Genomic DNA, 25183 nt, shown 5'->3' on the forward strand with positions numbered 1-25183 from the left:
CCTGAGTCCCCCGCTTCTTTATTTCATTAAGTTACGTCCCCTTCCTTGTTTGATTGCTGTCAGTCATTTTTATTGGCCTTCGTAATTGCGTCAGTTCTAGGGGAGGACAGTCCTACCAGGCTGCTTCTTTCTAGTGCTGAGCATTTCCTCTGGTCACTCCCACTCACTCTCGCTCACGTACTGAATTACAAAACAAAACAGCACGTTTGTCAATGGGAAACACTCTTCCTCCGCCACCTTTTCTGCAAACCTTGCAGGTTCTTCCAGCTTGTGCATTTGGAAACAATTCTTCCGCCATCACGCTCGCCTTCTTCAGAGAGTGGACGAGTCAGATCCTGAGGGCATGCACGGGAGGGATGGGATACAGGAGAAGTTATAACAGAGCAACTGTCTCAGGATCTAATGATGCGAGTTTGGGTTTATTCCGTGGTAGCATGTGCCCATTCGTCACAGGTTGCTACGCATTCATCTCTTTCACAGGGGTGTTTCCTCAGTGACAGCTCCCCCAACCCCATTAGTGGGGTGGTTCCATTTCTGAGGAGTTTTGTCCATGTGCTGAATGAAGACCAGTTTCCCAGGAAATTTCATCCTCTGAACTTATTCTACTCCCTGGAATAGTGTCAGCTATGTCTGTCAACTTGCTCAGGTGACGTTTGAAACAGCCAAAGCCCAACACCATGGCCCCTCTAAGCCTGTGTTCTCTTGATTACACCCCTGCGGCTGCTAATAGCAACTTGTATGTGACACAGAAAACAAACTTTTTATTCTCCAAAAGATGCTTTATTTTGATTTAAAATATGCCATTCAAATTACAGGAATTAGGAGATATCTCTTTTAAATGAAATGTTTAAGAATTCAGTCTACAACCACATCACACTGTTGGTTTGTGTCACATTTGTGGTTAATTAAAATATTAATCTAGCTTTGGCCAGCTGGGTCAGTTGGTTGGAGCATCATCCCATACACCAAAAAGGTTGAGGGTTCGATCCCCAGTTAGGGCGCATACAGGAGGCAACCGATCCATGTTTCTCTCTCACATCAATGGTTCTCTCTCTCTCTCTCTCTCTCTCTCTCTCTCTCTCTCTCTCTCTCTTTCTCTCTCCTCTCTTTCTCTCTCTCTCTCTCAAGCCATATAAATATATATATATATATTCATCTGTTTTCCCCTTACCTGTATTAGTAATTTAAATTTTTGATTTAACTGTAGATATTTCCATTTATCTCTCTTCAGTTACCTAGTTTGTAAGCTCCCTGAGGGTCAGCATTGTCTATGCATCCTAGAACTAGCACTTTGGTCTCATTACAGATGACTTGAAAAAGAAATGGCTGCACTGTTTACACCTCACCCTCTTGTTTCTGACTGTGAAACACACCTGGGCAGCTGGAGTGAAATTTTGCGTCACCCTGACCAGAACACAGAGCTAGGACAGCTGTCCCCCTTTAGTTGAGCAATAGTAACATTGTTCCACATACCATTCCGGTGCTGTGCCGACTACCATGCCTCCCCAGCCCCCCCACCACCTTTGCTGGACCCACCCCTGTGGGGACTCCCTGTGCACTTGGCACTCATACCCCACGTGGCTGCCCTGACCGCTGTGAGCTCCTGCGTGGCACATGGGCCTCTTGTGCTGCTACGTCTGAGCAGACACTGCAGTGCACACATCTGCACAGGCACAGCCTCTCTGCAGAAGCGCCTCCTGGAGCTAAAGGCAGTGGCTGACTCCAGGGAGAGAAGCGGGGGTCTGGGAAGTCTTGCCTGTGACTGTTACATCACATGCTCCTTTCCCTTGTACACATAAATGAATTAGTTGAAATGGAAGATAATGAAACAAGATGGAGAATTATATAATGAACCAATCGAAACTGATAATGACATACGGGAGCCCGGGCTGGGTGCTTGGTAGTTGGAGGGTCGTCTTGTGCACCAAGGTTTTGGGTTTGATGCCGGGTCAGGGAGCAGATGGGAGGCAACCCATCCGTTTCTCTGGTACATCGCTGTCTCTATCTCTCTCTCTCTCCTTCTTCTTCTCTCTCTGAAATCAATAAAAACATATCCTCCCGTGAGGATTAAAAATAATAATAATAGGGCAACCGGCTGGGGACCTCTCACTGCTGCAGAGAGCTTTCTTACTTTACTGTCTCTAATAAACTTTGCTTTGGCTAAAAAATAATAACAATAACAATAACAATAATGACACAGTGGGTGAAAACAGTGTCCAAGTCAAGCATGAGGATGATTGTACTTCTCATGGCATCTCGAAGGCCTACGAGGTCACTGACTTCTACCCTAAAAGAGAAGAGAACATTGAAGATCCATCTTTAAGCAGGGGCACTGCTCCTGGCTCATCAGGGCATTTACTCACTCATCCGACAGGCACATGTGGTTTACTGGGATAAGTGTTTAGGGCAGAAAAAGGGAGGAAGTAAATTTTTAAAAATATTTTTATTGATTTCAGAGAGGAAGGGAGAGGGAGACAGAGATAGAAACATCAATGATGAGAGAGAATCATTGATCGGCTGCCTCCTGCACGACCCCTACTGAGGATCGCGTCAGCAACCCAGGCATGTGCCCTTGACTGGAATTGAACCTGGGACCCTTCAGTCTGTAAGCCAACACTTTATCCCCTGAGCCAAACCAACTAGGGCTGAATACTTCTTTTTAAATGTGCTCTATAGGAGGTTTTGTTGATAAATTATTGTTAAATTGGAAAAGGTGACTTCCCCTGACTTTTTCTGAAGATCACAGATGATGAAGAGAGTGGAGAAATCCAAGAATTCCTTTGCCTTGCCTTAAAGTGTCAGCATTAAGCACAGGGCAGGAATACCTTCTAGCTACCAAATCTCAAATAAGAAAATAAAACCCGGCCCTTAACGGTTGCACATCTCCCTCTCGTGGCTAAAATGGGTAAATACAACTTTTCCAATCACAAGAGCTAATGTTTCTTAATTTATATTTCTAGATGCTTGAGTTGAAGAACTGGGAGGAAATCTTAGGGAGCACACAGTTCCATCTCCTCATTTACAAGGGAGTGAACCACTTGGTTCGTAAGCAGAAAGTGACTTGACCAACACCATACCGATGTGGACAGAACTCTGGTTTCCTGATGACCTGGTGGGTGCTTCCTGCTGGCCCTGTGCTGCTCCAGAGGCGGCAACTCTGTCCTGTTTCCTCTCACCTCCCTCATTGAACCTGGTATGTGTGTGCATATGTGAGCCTGCGTGTGAGTGTGCACATGTGGGCCTGTGTGTGAGTGTGCGTGTAAGCCTGTGTGTGAGTGTGCGTGTGAGTGTGTGTGCCTGTGTGTGCCTCTGGGTGTGCCTGTCTGTGCATGTGTGAGTAGAGCCAGGGGGCTGGGCACAGGAGTCTTCCTCACCAGCAACCTAAGTGCTATATATCTAAATTGTTACCCCACATGTGCGGCGTGCACTCTTCCTGACTCAGGTATTTCTCCTGATGTTTTACTTGGGACTGTCACACTCACAGTCTGAAAACTAATGTGGCCACAGAGAATGACAGTCCTTCCCACAGAGCATGACCCCCGCATCACCCCACAGCAACTGAGGTGCATGCCCTTGACCAGAATCAAACTCAGGACTCTTCGGTCCACAGGTCAACATACTAACCACTGAGTCAAACCAACTAGGGTAGTGATCTCATTCTTAACAAAGATTATTTCTGTGGACACTAATCCTATAAAATAACAGGCTAATATGCAAATAGACCAAACAGGAGAACAGCCGGAACAACAGAACAACTGGTCGCTATGACATGCGCTGATCACCAGAGGGCATGTGTGGAACTTGGCAGGCATTGGCCATGGCAGGATGGTGGAGCAGGTGAGCAGGGGCACCAGACCAAGGTGGGGCGCCAGTCACTGTCATCAGGGCGAGCCTCTGGTGGTTACTGAAAATGCTTTGCTCCTGCACACTGCAGTCCTGCCCAGCACTCCCACCTGCTGCCAGCGCCGGCCCCACTCGCACCCACTGCTGGTGCCCGGCTCCCATCCCAATCACTCAGTGCCATCAGCAAGTGCAAACGCGGCTGCCAGCCCTGATCACCACTGAGGGCTTTTCTACCTCCACCTGCTCCTGAGGGGTGATTGGGGCAGCAGCTGCCACTCGCACCTGCTGACAGCTCTGGCCCCAATTGCTCCACACCACCAGTGGGTGTGACCAGGGCCAGCGCCATCAGCGCATGGGAGTGGCAGCAGTGGGAATGGGGCTGCCAGCAGACAGGGGCCTGGGGGGTGGCAACATGGTGGAAGGGGCCAGGTGGGAGCATGGAGGATGAGCCGAGACCCGCCCCTGTGCCTACTGCAGCCTCGTGGCCCACAGTTCCTTTCAAGGTGCACAAATTCGTGCACTGGACCCCTAGTCTATAATAATAAAAGCATAATATGCTAATTAGACCAAACAGCCAAACGACCTTCCAGACATCCTTCCAGAGTCCTTCCAGACGAAGCCTGGGCTGCGAGAACCGAGCCCCTTGCATGAATTTCGTGCATTGGGACTCTAGTAAATCATAATGAGATACGTTGCCAGGCCACATTCCCTCTGGGCACAACGAGGCTGAGGTTACGTTTGGAGGATCAGGGATTCGGGATCCTACACAGGGTCCTAGTAGGTCCTCTGTGGGGTCACAGCACACTCTGTAGCCAGTAAGGGTCTCAGGAAGTGAGGCCTGCGGGAAAAGGAATGAGAGGGGACTGAAGAGACATCTCAGACACGCCCACATCTAAAGGGAGGTCAGGAACAAGGTATTCAGTAAAGTGCAGAGAGAAAGAGCAATGGGAGAGGTTGGAGGAGAGTTAGGAGGCAACAGACTCACCAATGAAGAAAGGAGAGAGTTTTCAGAAGGGCGGGAACACAGTGCCTAACTCTGCAGGAGGTGGTGAGAGAGGGGAGGACCCGCTGTGGATTTCTGCTCTAGATCCCAAGCAGAGGTGGAGCAGGATGGAGCCTGCCTGCCCACAAGGTCTATTCCAGCTCCACTGCTTCCTGGCTGTGGAGCTGTGAGCCAATCACGTCACTGCTCTGTTTCCTCCCTCGTGTTACCAAGGGATCCCATTGGTCAGAGCTTCTTGAACATTTTGGGAGGCGATGATGGAAAATCCAATGAAAGCCTTTTGGGGAAAATGCAATATGATACTTTGTACATTATTTCAGGGGTTTCCTAGACCCTCGGGGTCCCACAGATTCTCAGCTACAATTTGTTAGAATGAATGCTCTCAAGAGGAGTCCCTTTCAGCTCTGGCATTAAGGGCAGATCTGGATTCTGGATGCTGTGGGCAAGCTGGCTGCAGAGAGAGGGCAGGACTTGATGTACAGGGCAGCTTCAGAAGCCCAGCCCGTGGGTGCTCTTCCTACATCCATCGAATGGGCACCTCATACTGCTTTTCACAGAGTCATGCAGGCCTGGCAGAGATGCAACATGAGGCCATATGCAGGATCTCAGAAAGGTCGCTGTCGGGCCCTGTGCAGCTGAGCAGAAAGGCAGCTGGGACCTAGCAGAGGCAATCATAGGGTTTTGTGCACAGGAGCAGAGAAGCAACATGGACTTTACGTAGGCCTGGCAAAGAGGCGGCTTTAGGGCCCAGTGCAGTCCGTCAAAGAGGCAGCCAGGGGCCCAACCTGGGCTTGGAAGAGAGGCAACAGGGCACCGATTTTCATAATTGATCCAATTTCACTCTTCCCCCTTTGTCTTGCCTCCTTATTGATTCATACGTGTCTGCACCAGCCACCTGCAATGCTACCATTATTTTTCAAGCTTCTAGATGTAAGTTTGTTTTGGTGCCTCTTATGTGCCACTGACCTATTTTTCTATCTCTGAGCTGAGTCCACACCCTTTTCCTTAGCACTTTAGTAAATATTGGTATTTAGCAAATTCTCCACTTTGTTCTTAGAGTCTCTTGGTCTAAGAACAGACACAGCATATTTTGCTACTTTATTATAACTTCTAGCCATAACTTGGTGATAGATTTCAACCTTGACGTTCCTGATACAACGATTCTAGTGTGAAGCCATCCAGGTTAGCACCAAGAGTACTAAGCCACATTGACCTCAGGGCCTCCTGACACCATGTGTTCTCTGTGACCTGTCAACCTCTAGTATCGCCGGGTCCCTAAGCATTCTCTACCGGCAGCCCGAAGGATCTTTTGAAAATGTCAATATGATCATGTCTCTTATGAAAACTAACAGTGGTCTCCTATGGCTTTAGAAATGAGTCCCAAATCCTTAGCGTGTGCGTCCAGGCCGTCCATGATCCGACCTTAGCTTCTTTTGCAACCTTGTCTCTCCCTCACCCCTTTTCTGTGGTCACACTTTGAGATCCTCATTGGCATCACACTCTGGCAGCCCAGCTTAGAGCTGTGCCATGCCCTGTGTCCCAGTGCCTCCCTCTGGAGTCATTGGAAGACTGGTGTTCTTTCAGGCATCTCCATCTTACCTCTCTCCTCCTCTCTGCTCCCACACTTACACTTTTTTTTTTTTTAACAATACCATGGAATCATACAACCTTGTCCACCCTGAGGACTTTTAAGTATCTCATTCAGTGAGGAAGCTGAGAATTGTAAGGAACAGGATAGTGATGAAACGTGGCTTGAACAACAGGGATTTGTTTTTCTCACAAAATAACGAATCCACAGGCAGGTGGATCCAGGATTGAATTCAGCTGCTCAGTGAGGTCAGGGTTAGCTCCTTTCTTTCCACTGTTCCCTCGTGGCTACATGATGGCTGCCAGCAACCAGAAGGTGGCAACAGCCCCCAGCACCGAAGAGAAGGAAACAGTCCTCTCTTAGCTGTTGTGCTTCTCATCAGGGAGGAAAATAGTGTCTCAGAAGTCAGCTATGAGACTCTTGCATGAACCCTTGGCCAGAACAGGCCGAATTGCAAGGAACATGAGGCAGTTTCGTGTCAAAGTGCTCCTGAAGGAGGTGCCTCAGCCCAGGAGGAGGTGGTGAGGGGAAGGGCAGTGGCGATGTGTCGGATGGTGAGCTTGCTGTTTCTACTGTGGTCACTAATGGCCCCGTACATTTCTTCTGTGTGGACTTGTGGAGGAAAGGTGTCCCGAGATTCAGGGATGACTGTTTCACAACGGTTTCCTAGTGGTTTGAAGTACTCTGTCTCATAGGGTCCATATTATTCACATATAGCTTTTTAAAATTAAATTTACACTAATTAAAATTTAAAACTCACTTAAAGCTTTAAGTTTCTCTTGTTGGATACCTGAGGAGTGTTGGCTTGGTGTACAGATCAGCTTGTTTGCCTTGAAAGCAAATATGAAATGAAAGAAAGGAAATGTGTCTCCCCTCAGAGCAAGAGTGTTCATATGAGAACGATGAGCTTTGGATGATTGGGCCACAGCACTGAATGGATCCCTCTTGCACAGCGTGCCTCCTTTAGAAATACTCACTGGTGGCATTCCTTTGTCCTTTTCTGCTTAGAATTTTCTGACATGGTGGTTTTCATTTTAATTATAGATTGTTCCAGTGGTGGTGTCAGTGAACTATGGCCCCTCGGGTAGAACCAGGGCTGTGTACCTTGTTTCCGTACCGTCCTGTTCCAGTGGAACCATTGCCTCCTCCTAAGCTGAGTTTGACTGGTGAGTTAAATTCTGGGCTCATGGAGGAAGGGAAATGATTAAGGAAGTGTTTAGTGGAGGGAGTTGTTTTGAATTATTTTAGCTACAACCTGTGAATTAATATTGTTAACAGCTACTCTAGTAGCTATCACTGTTAAAATAGCAAATCAAACTAAACTCTGAGGGAAGTGGAATGTAGCCCATTAAATAATTTTTGCTTTTAATGAGACCATTTCAAGATATAAAATAGCACTTGGGAAAGTTTAGAAAGATATTATTGATAAGGCAAGATTATTGAATTCTAAAGACCCTTGAAGTGTAACATATACGAATATTTACTCTTAAAATGTCATATAATGAATATATGATCCTTGTACAAGAGGCAGAAACTATACTAAGCAAAAAGAGAAGAAACCACCATTTCTAATTGTCCCACTTGCTGGTGTTCACTAGCATTAACATTTTGGTGTATACATTTCTAAATTTTATTTCTTCATTTTATTAGTTTATACTTGTTTAATTATCAGAAAGATTAAATGTTTTAGAAGTTATTATTTTTAAATGTATTTTATAGTGAGCATCCTTCCATATCAGTATATATATATATATATATATATATATATATATAATTTTATGTCAGTGTACATGAGTAAATATTGTCTACACATATTTTAATCAACAATATATTTCTATTTGTTCAAGAGTATTTAATTTAATGGATTATAGTCTACATAAATAGCTAGGTATTTTTGGAAATTATCATTATTTGCTATTATAAATATAATAAAGGCCTGGTGCATGAAATTCGTGCACTGGGTGGGGGGACCCTCAGCACAATCTGCACCCTTTCCAATCTGGGACCCCTCAGGGAATGTCCAACTGCCAGTTTAGGCCTGATCCTCCCTCTCACAATCCAGGACTGCTGGCTCCTAACCACTTGCCTGCCTACCTCATTGCCCCTAACTGCCTCTTCCTGCCAGCCTGATAGCCCCCTAACTACTCCCCTGCCAGCCTGATTGATGCCTAACTCCTCCCTTGCCGGCCCGATCACCTCCAACTGCCCTCCCCTGCCAGCCTGATTGCCCCAACTGCCTTTCCCTGCAGGGCTGAGGGGATTGGGGGACTCCAGCTGGATGAGGCAGGGCTGAGAGGACTGGGGGACTGAGGCTGGATGAGGCAAGGCTGAGGGGATTGGGACTGAGGCTGGATGAGGTGGGACTGAGGGGACTGGGCACTGCCATCTTGTGGCTGTGGGCGCCGCCATCTTGTGAGGGTATGACAGTCAATTAGCATAGCCCCTCTTTATTACATAGGATAGTTGGGATGTATTCCTCTTAGTTATTTGAGGTAACTGCCTAGAACTCTTAGGACAGAGAGAGAGAAGGCTTCCAGCACAGCCAGTAGCTGGCTCCATAATGTCTTCAGGTACTGCCTCGGGCCAGGCCAGGCCCGGCCAGGGCCTCTCGTTGGACCAGGCTCTGGCCCCTGAGCAGGCCCTGCCTCTGACTCTGGAGAGCTCTGGAGCTCTGGGCGTGGACCTGGAGCAGGAGAAAGAGACACATTGACTCACACTCCTGGCTTTCCTGTGACTTTGCGCAGGCAGGAAAGATGCCACCGCCTTTAAGGGAACTCCAGCCCGTGAGCCTGCCCTCCCCGGATGATCTGCCCAGGTGCTCAGTCCCCCTCACCTTGTTGAGTTGCCTCGGTGGGCTCAAGGTGCTACAGCTCCAAGCATAGATTTTGGGCGTGGCCTACCAGGTGTGAGGCAGGGGATTTGACGGGCACCAAGGCCTGTTCTACCTCAAACCGGGCGGAAGGAAGGGGCTGCCCCAAACCCTGGACCTGGTCCAGCCAGGTCCCCACCATCGCGGCAAAGGCCCTGGGGAGAGGCAGGTGGGCAGCAGAGTCTGAGTCCTGGTCTTTCCTTCCACTCTGCCCTCCCATGGCACGCTTGCTTGGGCCTGAGCCTCTGTGCAGGGCCCCCTTGCCCACCCAGGCGACAGCCCCATGCCACCCCCGGGCCCTGTGTGGCTGTCCGGGTTGTAGCAGGCGTGGGATCCAGCAGGTTCATCACTGAGTCTGTGTCAGTCTCTTCCTGCCACTGACAGCTCTCCTTAAGGATTAAAAGTCTATTACACAAAAAATATCAATTATTTTACTTGTAAATACAAGTCTTTTTAAAAAAATATCTGGGGCCACCTAGAGCACTTTGGAACAAGAAGTTTGGAAGTTTCTATTTTTCTGGTCACCTATGCATATTTCCAAGCAGCCTCAACTATCACCTTGATCCCACAAACCTTCACATCATCCTACACAACATCACCTCCTCACCATTTGTCTCTTTCTCTGCTTTACCTTTGGTTCAGAGCACCCAGCACATCCTGACTTCAGGTTATGCATGTGCTGGCTGGTTTGACTCTTTCATGCAAACATGCCATCATGACCAGCTCTTTGGTTTGACTACTGTGCTTCTAGTGCCTGACTCATAGCAGGCGCTCAAACATACTTGATAAAAGAGCCAGGGAGTGAATTCCTCTTAACCCAGTCTACAAATCTGATGAGATCCCAATCAAAATTCCAAGGGAATTTGATCATATGATTCAAAATTTATACATACTAAAATTTAAAATATGTGTAGTTTTTGAAACAAATTTTATTTGCAGGAATTGATTCAAAATGAATTGAATAAATGATCAGAGGTACCTATGCAATAATGATCATCACAGAATTATTTATAAAGTAGACAACAAAATTATTTTCAGCCTATTAACTACAGCCAAATTATATAATTTATGATGTAGCAAGACAAAAGATACTAGGAGATATTATTTATCAGAAATAATTTTAATATTAGCAAATATTTTATTAAACAAAAATATAACATAAAATGGCTTATAAATATTAATAAATGTATATTTACATATATTATGAGAATATTTGAAAAGACACACATAAAGATATATATAATTATTTCCTATTTAGTCTATAAAAAGAGATCATGTTAAGAATCATTTCCACTTCTGCTGTCAATCATTCAATCACTTCCTTTTCCTCAGAATAAAAGCCTGAGTGTTCTGCTGGCCAACTAGAACCCAGGCTCCAACTGGCAGGACAGGATGTTACTGCAGGACAGAGTGGGACCTGTGAGCTCCCAAGAGCCACACCTCAGGTGTCCCTCCCAGTGCCAGGAGCCCCAGGAATTGCTACACAGCAGGGTTTGGGGCGGATCAGAGAGCTATGGACACAGGTTTTTTGGATTGACCAGCAAGAAGAGTGCAAACCTGCCCTTGCTCCACCTCTGCCCGGCCTCACCTCTCATCATCGCTGAGCCACTCCAGGGCCCAGAACCAGGCCCCGAATTGCTCCTCAGGCTCTATTTGATATTTCTGGGCAGCCTCCTGCAGCAGCACTATCTCCTCCATTACTTTCTGCTCCTGGGCCCAGAGGGAAGGAGAGGATGCAGACACTGCCTGAGTTGGGGTGAGGAGTGGGGTGGGGAGCCGGTCATGTGGCTTTACACACATGGGCACCAACTTACCCCTAATTCCACCGAGGCCCTATCTGTGCTCAGAGATGGGCATCAACAGCCCTTCCTCCAGGAGGTTATCTTTGATGCGACTCCCCTACTCCCAACCACCAACTGGAGGGGCCTCCCACTTCTGTTATCAAACTCTCCCAATGAATGGAAGATGCAGGGGATGGAGCCCAGGAGTGTGCTTTTTCCTTTTTTGCTAATTGATCTGATTCACCTAAAAGGCAGATACCCAAAGTCCATCAGAAAGAGCCCCCTGGCTAGGACTAGCCCCCTATGTCCACCCTTCTCATGTTGCACTACCACCTGGTCCCAGGATGGGGTGGGAAACAGGGAAAGACAAGACTTGGATCAGGGCCAGGTTCTGGGCTCTAAAGGAGTGGGGACACGGATGGGTATGATGGGCCTGTCGCTCCAGCTCCAAAGGGAGGCTGTGCTCTCAGCTCAGGGCTCAATATGGGGGCACTCTGTACCCCAAGGTCAATCCTGGTCACCCCAGGTCAGGCCCCAGGTCAATCACCTCCAAATAATCATGCATCCTAGTGAACAGCTTTATCAGGTCTTTCAGAAATTTTCTGAGGAAGGAAACACACTGGGCAAACAGGTGAGGGAGGATGAGTCTCTGCTCTCAGGTGCCCCACAGGCTCTCTCCTGAAAGCCTCCCACCCTCAGCCTCCTGACCACCTCATGTTTCCCATGTGGAGCAGCCCAGGTCCCTTAGGGCCTCCACTCAATTGTCCCTTCCCTCACTCTCCGGGAACTCCTCTTGATCAGCTCCCAGAACTCACTTTGGGCAAATCACTGGGTCAGCGGTCCCGGCTAGCCACATCCCATGTCCATGCTGCACTCAGCTCCCCCAGGCTTAGAAACATCTAAGGGAGGTTTTCAGGTTCTGTGGGCACAAGAGGTGGGGCTGGAGGAAGAAGGCCTCCCTCTCTTGACTTGGAGGCCTCCAGTTAGGAGGACAGAGCCGCCACCTCTGACCCTGGAGCGCCCCTGAGACAGGCTCACTCACCTTCTTGTACAGCCTCTTCTTAGATCCTCAGATGTTCAGCATCAGAGTGGCAGACCTGGAGGTCTGCTTCATCCAGGGTAGAGGTCAGGGTGAGTGAGGTCATGCTCACCTCACCCCATTCCGCCACCACCCCTGACCTCACACACTGGTCCTCCGACCCAAGTCAGCTGGTACCAGTGCCACCCAGACTCCAGCGTGCTCTGCTTCTGGACGACTCCTAGCTACAACGCTAACTCAGTGTGTGTGACCTTAGGCCTGGGCCTGGCTCCCCGATCCGTTCCCTCCTCTGGAAAGTGGGAGATCTCCACTGAGCTCACACGTTCTCCTGAGGACTCAGTGTCATTCCGGTCATCAATGTTCACACCCTCAGCCCTCCCGGTGGCACAGGCCAGGGAGCTCTGCACTGTCGTGTTCTGTCCTGAACTCATGACCACCCTGTGAGACCTGTAGCATGGGTGGTCACCCCTCCATGTCAATCACGAGGAGACCGATTGTCAGGGAGTGCTCTAGGGGCGCAGTGGGAAGTCTCAGAGAGCACACCCCTCTGTCTCTGGCCCAGACAGTAGGACCCAAGGCCAAGCAGCCCTTTTGTTCCCCTTTCCCATGGGAATCCCCTGCGGGGCCCATCCTGGGCAGGAAGGACGCTCCCCTTGCAGGTGTGGAGAAGACAGATGTGGGAGCAGAGCCCTGGCACCCTGAGGACAGGCTGGGCTGGTTTGGGGAAGAAACCTCCCCCACCCTCCCATTAACCCCACAGCCTGGAAGAAGCGAAGTGCAATTGGGAGGGGGCAGCATGGAAGCCAGAGACTCGCTCAATGTGCCAGCTCTGCACCCAGTCCTGGAACAGCTTGGCCACCACCCTGTGTGCCATGAAAGGGGCCTCTGGCCCTTGAAAGTGCCCCCCACCACCTTCCCATAAACCAAACAGATCCCTCTTCCTGGTAATTGGGACCGAGAGGGTGAACATTTTCAGAGAATCTTCAAGTGACAAACTACCACAGCCCCATACTGTGCAGTCCCCCCTTCCCTCACGCCTTCCCCTCTGCAGACCTCCAGGCTCCCTCTACCTTGATGAACTGTTCCCTCAGTATGTTGTCCTTCATGCAGAGTTTTTGTATTGTCAGTGCCCGCTTCCTGAGTGGAGGGAAAGAGGAAAGACATGTTTAGGAAAGATGGTGGAGACAGGTTCAGGGCAAATTCTTTTTTTTTTTTTTAAATATATATTTTATTGATTTTTTACAGAGAGGAAGGGAGAGAGATAGAGAGTTAGAAACATCGATGAGAGAGAAACATCGATCAGCTGCCTCCTGCACATCTCCCACTGGGGATGTGCCCGCAACCCAGGCACATGCCCTTGGCCGGAATCGAACCCGGGACCCCCCAGTCCGCAGGCCGACGCTCTATCCATTGAGCCAAACCGGTTTCGGCCAGGGCAAATTCTTGTTGACAATGTCATGTTTCAAACTGCCTCAGGGTTCCTCTGAGCAGGAAGGTCTCCCTGGGACTGGGGCAGGGCTCTCATATTGGTCACGTTGGACCCCTCTCCATATCTATGGAGCAGCTCTGTTTTGACCAGTTTGGGTTTGAACTGGGCATACGGTTCAGGTGCTGAAAACACTTGGAAATCTCCCATTTGGCTCAGAGCCGTCTCTGACATTGGAGGAAACTGACTCCTAAAGCAGAGCTAGTGGACTGAGGTCCCAGGGAGCTTTCGACACCCCGCCCACCAGCCCAGTTCCTGTTGCCATGGTTGGCTGCCTCCCAGGAGGTGAGGGGACATTGGGAGACATTTGGGTGACACCTCCCCAAGCCTCCTCTGATGGGAGAGGCCTGTGCACCTGGAAACTTTCCCCCATGTTTTCTTCATTCAATGGACAAACACACTCTGCAGAGCAGTGAGGATGGCGTGCAGGGAGGAGAAGTTTCTTAGGGTTCTGCACTCCTGGGGAAGGGGAGACATGGGCTGTGAGGTGGGAGCTGCAGCTGGTGCTTCAATCCCCCGCGAATGAAACCCCCCCTGGTGGGAAAAATGCTCAGGGTGGGCACGTATAGCAGCCAAAGACCAACTCTCAGAGCGAGGAGGATCCCAGCTCAACCCAAGGAAGGACCCAGGTAGGAAGTGAGCCTCCCAACACCGGCACCTGGGCTTCAAGGTCCACGAGCCCCTGGTTGTGAAGACATGGAGGCTGTGCTGGGGCTCAGACCTCAGGCCTCAGTCCTGAGAGCTGACCGAGCAGCAGAGGCATTTTTCAAGGCTCCGCACAGGGACGCTGCTGGGCCTCCCCCAACAGACCTTGGCCACCTTCACCCAGTGCGCCACCACTTTGGCCCTGTCCCGGGCCATCATACTTGGGTCCCCAAGGCAGGTGGTGATTACACAGGTGGCCACTTGGTTGAATTGTTTAACGGTGGCACTGACAGTGGAGGCCACGTGCTCCTTGCCAGGCTTCCTCCTCTGGGACCAGACGGAGCCCAGGCACTGGTGAGGCAGCACCTTCTTGAACAGCTCCTGGGGAGAAAGGGGAGTGTCACCAGCCCTGCCACACCCCAATTCAGGGTCCCCAGTTCCCTGAAGGGGTCACTGGTCAAGACTGAAGCTCAGGAAGCTGAGGATGTGCCTGAGCCTTAGAGTCCATGGTAGTCACTCTCTGTCTACCAAGCGCACCCAGCACTGGATGACCCAGGGCCCAAGACTGGTGGGGAAGCGACAGGAACATCTGCCTCCAGCCCATCCTCACTAACTCCAAGCTCCAGGAAGTGGCTCTAGTCTGCTCACCCCAAGGGGGCATCTTCCAGCATCTGACACCCCTCTGGTCCAAATCCCCATTCAGCGCACATTCCCCTGTGGTAGCTACCACCACAGCTGTTTGTCTCTCTTGTAGTTAAACACACATCAGGGGACTAATAAGTGCTGAGGCCTCTGAGCCTCATGGGCACATGGATGAGAAACCCATGGATCTGGCTGCACGCAGTGAGCGCCCCTCCCCACAAACCAAGCCAGGCCCCACCCAGCTTTCTGTCTCGTCTCCCTTACTGAATCTGCACAGCACTCTGTGCAGCAGCGCCTGGGGTGCCCACCTCCAGTGTCCACAGGTGGACAGCAAAGGCTTGGGGGTTGAGAACGTTGCCCAGGACCCATGGGTGGTAAAGTGGTGGAGCTGAGATTTGCATCAAGATCACAGGAGTTGGGATCAGGGAAAGGCAGGTCGGGGCGGCCAAGGGCAGAGGGAAGGCCTCTCCCACCCACCCTGAGAGGCCCAGACTCACCACATCCATTGCTGTCAGTTGCTCGGCCACCAGCCTTGGAGGGAAGGTCAGGATGTTAAGCTTCTCCTCCCTTATAAAATGCTTAGGGGTTGTCAACAACTGGGGTTGTCAGTTGTTGGGGGTGGAGCTGGTTCTGCTGTTGGGATTCGGATCAGAGCTGGTGGTCCAGATGGCTCCAGCACCCCCACAGCTGGACCAGGCTCTAGCCTAGGAGGAGGCCCTTCCTCCGGCTCTGGAGTGCGCTTGAGCTCTGGAGGTGGTTCTGGAGCAGGTTAAAGAGACAGGTTCACCCACATACCTCACTTTCCCATGCATTTCCACAGACAGGAAAGATGCAAATGCCTTTTACGGAATTCTGGCCCCTGAAACACCCCTGCCCCCTGCCCCACTCCCCCAATTATCTTCCCAAACTGCAGTCTCCTCACCTTCCCCCTGTGCCTCAGTGGGCTCTAGATGCGCCAGCTCCACCCAGACTTCTGACGAGGCCCACTGGGTGTGGGGCAGGGCAGCTGTGCAGCACCAAGGCCTGCTTCACAATGAACCCTGGAAAAGGAGGGGCTGGCCCAAATATTGTACCTGGTCCGGCCAGGTTCTCATCACAGAAGCGGTGGCCCCGGGGAGAGGCAGGTGGGCAGCAGAGTCTGAGTCCTGGTCTTTCCTTCCACTCTGCCCTCCCATGGCACCCTTGTTTGAGACTCAGCCTCTGTGTAGGCCCCTCCACATCCAGGGCACAGCCCCAAGCCAACACCGGCCCCTATGTGGCTGTCCTGGTTGTAGCAAGTGTGGGATCCAGCAGGTTCAACACGGAGTCTGTGTGAGACTCTTCTTCCCACTGGCAGCTCTCCTGAAGGTCCAGTGCACTGCCCACCCCCACCCTCCAGGCCCTGGGCATCTGGGCTGAGGACTGAGACAGACTTGTGAGCAGCCTTCTTACCATAATCCTGTTCTGAGCCCCAGCGTGGGGCTCAGGGGAGATGGATGTGGAGAGGGGCAGGCAGAGCGGGGTGGGTCTGTGGTGGGGATGAGACTCTGAGGGACAACTCAGCCCAGCTTCCGCTCTGGGTCTACAAGGCAAGGGACCCCACCCACTGTCCTCTTTGACTCATGTCTCCTTGCAGAGGAGCCACCAGAGCTCAGCCCTCCCTTGGGAATCAGAAGATGTGTAAGATCAGGGTTCTGCCAGGCCCTGCCTTAGCTAAGCCCCCACTCTGCCAACACAGGAAACCCTCCTTCTGCACCACAGACCACTCACTTTGCTAATTGCTCCTGTGGTGTGTCGCCCCGGTCATTATGAGGAGGTGTCCCTCCAGATGTGGAAAACACCTTGATGGCATCCGATTTGATGGATGGGGACAGGACCTGCGAATGATGGACAGTGTGACTGTCTGACTCAATGACTAGAACTGAGGCCCAGGGATTGTGTCTGCTTCATTCCTTGAGTCAGGCTAAGTGTCTCCACAAGTGGCTGCCTGTGGGGGGAGCTGAATGCACATTGTCGATTAAGTGAGCTCCAAACAGAACCATCCCAGCCACCTGAGTGGGCCTGGGGCCCTGCTCTCTCCTGCCATCCCCCATGTGGCTCCACCAAGGACCAGGACAAGGACAGCCAGGTGACATCTCTCACTGCTTGACAGGTTGTTTCCCATGTGCTTTTCCACACTCAGATGCCACAGGCCGCTGATGGGAGAGTCAGGGGATTTTCCATGGGACAGAGAGACATAGTTGGCACGAACAACCATAGATGGTCCAGCAGCCCTTTCTGCAGAGCCAGCAGCAGGTAGGCCCTGCCATGGCTTGTCCCCACAGCAGTGCCTACCAGAGCCCTATGAGGTGGATCCCGTACCAACCACTGTTCAGAGGAGCATTCTGAGGCTCAGACTGATGTTATAACATTGTCAAGACCCACAGCTAGCAGTGGGCAGAGTCCCCACTGTACTGAAGAGGGGCCCGTGCTCATAAGTTAACAGCTCGTCCAGGAACCATTGGGCTCTGCAGAAGGCCGGGTGGGTGGGCATCAGGGTGCAGATGTTTGGGATGTTTCCAGTCAGGAAAGGCTGGTACCAGGGATGCGCCAGCTTCTCCAACATGCTTTTCTGCAGGGCTCCCATCCTGCGGGCCTCACATAGTCTCAGAGTGAACTCAGCTGCATACTGGGTGGGACAAGGAGGGACCTCCAGTCAGCGGCATCACCGTGAATCCCAGGAGGATGGAGGTCTGGAGCTCACACAGGAGTCCCAGCCCCTCAGGGACGTGCGCAAGAGGAGGGACAGGAGTGTCCAGGCTGATTCAGGTTCTAGGTTTTCAAAGTCCCACTTAAGTTTGGCAGGTGGTGTAAATATGTCTCTCTTCTCCATTCCAGCACAGCTAGAGGGGGGTCCGTTTCTTGAGTAGGGGCGGCTGGGGATTGAGAAAATGAAAGAGACAGACACAGAGATGGAAGAAAAAAGCTGAAGCTGGGTGGGACCACTTTCCCCTGATGATGAAACAGGGACAGAGACCCAAAGCCAATACAGCATGTTTATTTTATACAACAAAAACCAGGAAGTTTTACTAAAAGTCAAGGCAAAGGAGATTATGTGCATTCTTGGGTGGGCCTGAATCTTAATCATTCCTGGGGCTAGCCTGGATTTAAATAATAAAACCTACCCCCTGGCACCTGGGCTGAAGGTCAACTGACAATACTCCTGCCTTTTGGCAAAGCATGTTTCCAGGAAGTGGTTTTGCCCATGCCACTGGATTCAGCTGACAATAATTAAAGAAATGCCCATGTGCCTTCCCAGGTGCTCTCTGCAGGGTGGGGGATGTTCATACAATTGTTACCTTCTGGGCATGTTTTTTCCTTGTGTGTTTTAGCTGAGGAACAACACACCTTGTATTAATAGTTTGTACGATGAGCGTTGTCCCCATGAGTCCTCAAGAAACATCCCCATTACAGAGACGAGAGCACAGAGGCTGAGGGATGTCACACGTCTTCTCAAGGTCATGAAGGCAGAACTGTGAACTGCCCTGGATGAAATTCTCTCTCAGCTACCTGAGACTTATCTGCTCCCGACATGGATGGAAAGGGTGTGGGAACCTTGCCCATCCCTGTGTGGGGACAGTGCACATGGTAGATATGGCCTATGAAAACCACCGACTTCAAAAAAGACTCTTTTGTTTCATCCTTTTACATTAAAGGGCATTTTAAGACCCTCATTATGGAGATGCCAGATTCTGCAAAGCGGCAAATGCCTGGACTGGAGAAATGTGATCAACAGGCAAGAATATCAGCAGAGGACTCGAGAGGGAGCAAATCCATGCGGTGAGTGGAAAGTGACAGGTGACTCAGTGTCCCTGTGAGGCAATTGCCAATGAAGGAACACTGTGATTGTCTTGAACAATCTGACATCAGACAGGTGAAAATTTCAATGAGTGAAAAAACCCCGGGCCAGGCTGGGAGCAAGGCAGCCGCCATCATCAGAAACTGCTGTTGGCAACGTCCCTGCCACAGCCCTTCGGGTTTGGAATCTGCCTACAGCCTTTACATTTTACATGTGCACATCCTTCCACTAGCAGTGGGCGTCCATGTCCAGAGGGGGGTGGTACATATTGTGATCTGAATTGTGTCCCCCCAATTACATGACTTTGGGACCCCCTAAAACTTCACAATGTGTCTGGTTTTAGAATTTTAGCAAATAATTAAGGTGAAGTGAACCCAGTGGTGTGGGTCTTCATCTGATCTGACCAGTGTTCTGTGAAGAGGAGGGGAGGACACGTGGCAGTGCAGAGGGGAGTCCATGTGACACACAGAGAGAAGACAGCCATCTCCAAGCTGAGGAGCGACCCCCTCAGGCGATACCAGCCCCGCTGACAGCACCATCTCGCACTTCTAGCCTCCGGAATTGCGAGAAAATGAATGTCTGCTGTTACCACCACCCAGTGCAGCCCTATGTTATGGCAGCCCAAGCAAGCAACCTAACGCAGTCCATTCCGACACACATCAGTGTTCCGGGCAGCACTGCTGACATGGCAGCTGAAGTGCATTAGGCCCATGTCCGACAGCACTGGAAGGCTGCGTCGCTGGGCAAATGACCTCCCCGACTGGACCAGGTCTGCAAGGACAGTGGAGCTGAGTGCTCCAGAGGATACTGGCAAGGGTAGTTTAAACAAGAAAAACAGCGATAGGCGAAAGTGCTCCTGGGTAAATTGTGAAGTCAAATATTATTATTTCACTTTAATATTTCCACATATATGTGAGGAGTGTCTTTATACTCTCCCATGGAGGGAGGAGTGGAAGCCCAATTCCTCTGTTATGGGGATGAGGGACACTCTAAGGAGAGTTGTGGGAGGGTCTCTGGGGGTCTCCAGATTTGAGTCTCCCTTCTGAGCATTGCCAGGTCGTCTTGGGTTTGTGAGTATAAAGATCCTCAAGGCCAGCCTGAGTCAGGACCTGGATGATGTTTGTGGCCTGATGCACCTTTGCTGGGTCGAGGGAAGTCGAGTAGTTGAACATGTTGACCAGCTCTTCAACGATGTCCTTCTTGGAACTCTACAAAGACAAAGCCAGGTACCAGGCCAGTAGGCTTCAGGAACCTTCCATCCCAATCTGTAACTCTATCCTATGGCAGCCCTGGCTAACTGAGACAGTCTATTAGGACACAGTGGGGATGTTCCCAGCAGCCCTGCTAAACTAGCAAGAACTGATTCACATCAAGGTCTAACAACAGTGAAAGCCTGAGTCACTGAGGAAAATGATGTCCTTGATGGGATGATATGGAGATGGGTAAGGCCACAGCTTCTGACCTGGACACACTGCAATGGTTTGCATGTTCGGTGGAATGGCAGGTTGGAGAGAAAAGTATCCAACACTTCAATCCCTTTCCAGTTTTTTAAATACACAGCACTATCAAGGTGGCTGATGTGTAAGGTTTGGAGAAAGTCTACAAGGACAGTTGAGCTGGGATTGATCCACAGGATACTTGGGGCAGGGAGTTCAACATTTGAAATGAGAAAAATGCGAAGATAACAAAAATGTTTTCTCTATGATCCCAACAAACACATGAAGACTGCTTTTCTCCCCTACCAGGGACCTGGTCAGGAGGATTGGAGGAACAGTTTCCTTTGGGAGTGGGCCTGTGAAAACTTTGAGGCCCCAGATTTGAGTCTGAGTTCTGGTCCCACCCCAATCTCCTCAGGTAGTGGATGTAGGCCAGCTCTCACCTCAGTTTGGCACTGGACGGTTTTCCTGGCCCGACGCACTTGTCCTTTGTACCCGTTGAGGGCATCAGTGAACCTGTCAGCCAGCTCCTCTACGCTGCCCTTGTTGGAGCTCTGCAAAGACAAAGCCCGCTACTGGGCCAGGAGGCATCAGGGGCCCGGGCATTACCAGTGGGAAAGATGCCCACCACCCATTCTGCTCCCCAGATCAGGCAGAGAAGGGCATCTGCAAAGACCTCCAGGCAGAGAGGGAATGAGATGACATGGGATGAGGACCCCCAATTAACAAGTGGGTAGTGGAGCTCAGTCCCCAGCATTCAGCTTCCCTTCCTCTCACCCATGACCTGGGCAATGAACATGACACACCCTCCAGGCTTCTGACACCTACCAACTTGCTCCTGCCCTGGTGGTGAGTCCCTCACCACATGCTGTCCGTCATCACCCCCAGCACACACATACCTGGGATGAGGTGTAAGAAGTGTGGGCCTTCACAACTGGGACCCAAGTTAAGGTCTGGCTTGGATATTCCTTTCCGGGGATGCCCACAGTAACTCGTCGGGTCCTCCTACCGGAGACTGATGGCAGTCGGCGGTGGGGCTTGTTTGGATTTCTGCGGCCACAGACACATATATCACTCTGGGCTTTCTTCTGCCCAGAGCGTCGGAAGGATGGGAAGCAACAGAGAGACATCCTGGTCTCCTGACCTTCTCCACTCAAGTGAGCTAGAAAGGCAGTTGTCTCTAGAATGTGGGTACCTGGTTACAACAGTTCTAATTTCTGTTGGGGATCTGTCACAAAGGAAGTGAGGAACCCCTTCAAGTTTCCATAACCTGGGCCCTTCCTCCAATCAGAGTTACCTTAAGCCCTCTCTGGGCTGGTGACCTCTCACCCTCTATACCCATGTCATCTCCATACCAGTACACCAATACCCAACACAGCCCTCCCCCCAGCTCCCTGAGAAGGTATGAGGCCCCCAATTTAGGGGAGAAAGCTGAGTTCACACCTCCTCTTTCTTACGTGTCTGTGCCCTGGGGAAGCCTCTGTGCCTCTCAGGGCCTCCCCCAGGCTCCCAAGCTGCCCGGTGAGGATGATGCTAGACACCATTTCCATAGGAAGTCATCAGGTGCAGATGGGACAAGGCCCCTAACAGCTGTGAGCTGGTGTTCCATGAATCTGGTACACAAACATAGAGGTGGAAGATGACAAGAATGAGTAGGACACAGCATGCAACACTAGACAAAACAGGTCTCGAGTCCAGTGTGTGATCTCAGGGAAGTCACTGCTCATTTGGCCTCATTTTCAAGTCTGTACCTTTAAGGGTTTGAAATCACAGGAAATTCAGATATTGTCACTCACTGGCCTAAACCTCGCAATGGTCTCTTGTTACACGTAGCATCAGACCCAGTGCCTCATGTGGGTCCATGTGGTGGAGCTTTCACAGTGGCTTCGAGTGAGTCCAGCCTCCTGGTGGGAACATCCTTGTGTGTCTGCTGAGTGCTCAGTAACTGGCTTCTGAACAACTTAGAGTACAGCCCAGGTCATGGGATGTCAGGTCTCATCATTCTCTCATACTCTCTTTCTTGATGTCCCTTCCTTCCTCTCAGCCTCTATTTCACTTTCTCTCTGTGTCTGTGTCTCTGTCTGTCTGTCTGTCATATCTCTGGAACAAGGAAATCAAGCACCCATGTTTTGAGCTGTCCTATGTAGAGGCCCCACAGGAGAGAACCCAGGGAGTTCCCAGGACAACAGGCAGGAACTTGGGCTCTCAGTTCAAACTGCATCCTGACAAAAACCACACAAGTGAGCTTGGGAGCAAATCTATCCTCAGTCAAGCCTCAGTGGAAACACATCTCCTGCTTCACAGACACCTTGAGGCAAAGGCACCCAACCAAACCATGCCCAGAGGCCTGCTCCACAGAACTTGGGTGGTGTGAATATCTGTACTTTAGGGGTGCAGAGTTTGAGAGCAATGGTATTTGTGCCTCCGTTTTCCCACTGGGCACTCAGCAATAATAAACAACCTATGCTCTCTGAGGTTATGGAGAGTGTTAAAAAGTTAACACTTGAAAAATGGAGGGAACACTTGGCATATCACAAGGGGGGTGTCTACATGTTCTAAACCCACTTAAACACCTCCTTCCAGTGTCTAGGCGCCTGAGGGTGGGGACTAGCGCCTGGCCAATGGTAGGAAGCCCTCCATTACAGGATGAATGTAGAATGAGTGCCTCTATGGAAGGCCTTGCCCATGTCCCCTCCTGCCCTGGCCTCACATTGCCCTTGTGAAGAGCTGGGTCAGACCATAGATCAGTGGGGGTCTGTTCATGGTTTGAGGCCCAATCTTCTCAGGGTCCTGGGGCTTCTGGAGGAAGATGGAACCTCCTGGGTGGGGGTGGGGGTGGCCGTCAGGCTCAGCCAAGCCTTCTCCAGGGAAAGGCAGGAGCACTGAACTGAGGATAGAACCTGCCCCTGCCCTGGGCCTGGAAGCCAAGAAGGGGAGCAGACACTGCCAGGAGGCTCAGGTGGAATAGGCAGGGGCCAGGGGGACACTCTCAGGGTCCATGTCACCGGCTGCTCCTGCCGCATATAAGGCCCTGGGCTGAGGTATTTGAATGGCTCCTTTGGATGTTTGACATTCAACCTTTGTATAAATTAGACATGTGCCCAGTATTCAAAGCAGCTGAGTGAAAGCTGCAGGGCTGTCTGAGGGACCAGGACAAGGACCTCACCCCAGGGAGCAGCTGGAGGTGTGTTCCTGGCTCCCAGACTTGAATGAGTATGTGGTGCTGGGAACCTGCAGCAATGCAGGGGCAACCTCAGCCTCCAAGGAAGGAACCCACAGGGGCAGTGGGCAGGGAGCTGCCAGCCCGCACCCTTCCCCCCACCTTTCCCCATCCCCCATCACACCACCTGCTCCCACAGTATTTAGCCTCAGAACGAGGGGAATTCTGACACCTGCTAGGACCAAGCGCATGCATCTTGAGGGCACTGTGCTTGGGAAATGATCCCATCCCAGGAGAACAAATATGGACGATCCCTCTTTCATGACATTCCTGTTTCCTCATATTCACAGACAAGGGAAGTGGAAGGGTGGCTGCCAGAGGATGGGAGGAAGCAGGGTGGGGAGTTACTGCTACTGTTTTGCAAGATGAAAAGGTTGTGGAGGTGGGGGGAGGGGGGGTATGGCTGCACAGCAGTGTGAATATACGTCATACTGGGAAACTGTAGACGTAAAAACGACTCAGATGGTCAGTTTTGTGTGACCCGTATTTCACCGCAATTACTTTTCTTGAAACTGATGACCTGGGGCTGCCCTGAAGCTGCAGGCACACTGACACCCATCTGGAAGGACATGACTTGGACATCCCTGGGGGCTGGAGCTCAGGAAGCAGCTTCTCACCCATTTCCTCCAAGGGCACGGGAACTTCCCTGCGGTGGCTCCAGGGCCCTGGGCTGGGCTGCATGAGCCTGGGCCTGCACCTGTGCACAGGGGAGAGGGTGGAAGTCCATGAAGGGCCTGGTCAGGGATGACTAGTTTGGATGCTAGAGTGGGAGCTGGAGGAAACGCAAATACGGCACCCACAACTGCAGGACTTCTGCCCCCACGAATCACAGATGCAGCCCAGCTCTCAGGAGAAGTCGCATCCTCCCTGGTGGTTCCATGGACGGTGAAGCTGGGCTTCCAGCCGAGGCCTTTGGGGAAAAGCCCAGTTAATACTTCCTGTCTGGGACCCTGCTCCACTTGCTGACCTTCAGGGCCTTGGATCAAGGAATGGTCAGGCTGTGGGACAGAGACACACCCAGTCAGATCACTCAAGTGACAATTCAGGAGCCACTTCTCTCAAGTTTCTAAGTCCACAGGCACCTCCTGCCCACACCCTCCTCACACACACGCATTGTCACTCAACCCCAAATGGTGGGTCCAGGGAAGAGACCCTGGCATCCACCCCGCTTATCCTGACCCCATCGAACCCCGTCCATGATTTCATCTGAAGAGAGCAGGAGAGCACATGTCCACTGTGGTGACACTGCCACAATGACGGGTCCCCTCACACAGGCTGCAGCACCCATTCTGCTGGAGTTGCTGGCCCTCTGCTCAGTGGGCTCTGCAGCACCAAGTGGCTGGGCTGGGGTTACCCCTGAAGCTCCCCGTGGCCTCTTGGAGCTGAGGACGCCTGCAGCCACGGTCACAAGAAATACATTCCTCAGTCCTATACCTGCAGAAAACCGAATTCTGCCCACAACCAGGGTGAGATTGGAAGCATCTCCTTTCCTCCTAGACACTCAGGGGAGACCACCGTCTCAGCCAAATCCTTGGTCTCATGAGCCCCGATTCACTTACACCATGCCCTGCTCTTGACTGCAGAAGCTGTCAGACAGTCACGAATGTGTAGCGTCACCAGGCCAGTGGGGATATTGCTCCACAGCAAGAAATGACTAAGCCACGTCCTTCATGAAATCAGGTCCCCTCCAACCTGTGGTATCAGCAGAGGTGGAGGTGGGTGCTTCAGGGGTCATCACCTGTTTTAAACCTTTGGAGGTTAGAAACTACCATAATCCCCCATTCTAAAATTGGGGAAAACTAGGTCTTGGAGAC

This window comes from Myotis nattereri, assembly GCF_964212035.1.
Source record: "Myotis nattereri genome assembly, chromosome: 10".
In the NCBI taxonomy this organism is placed as follows: Eukaryota; Metazoa; Chordata; class Mammalia; order Chiroptera; family Vespertilionidae; genus Myotis; species Myotis nattereri.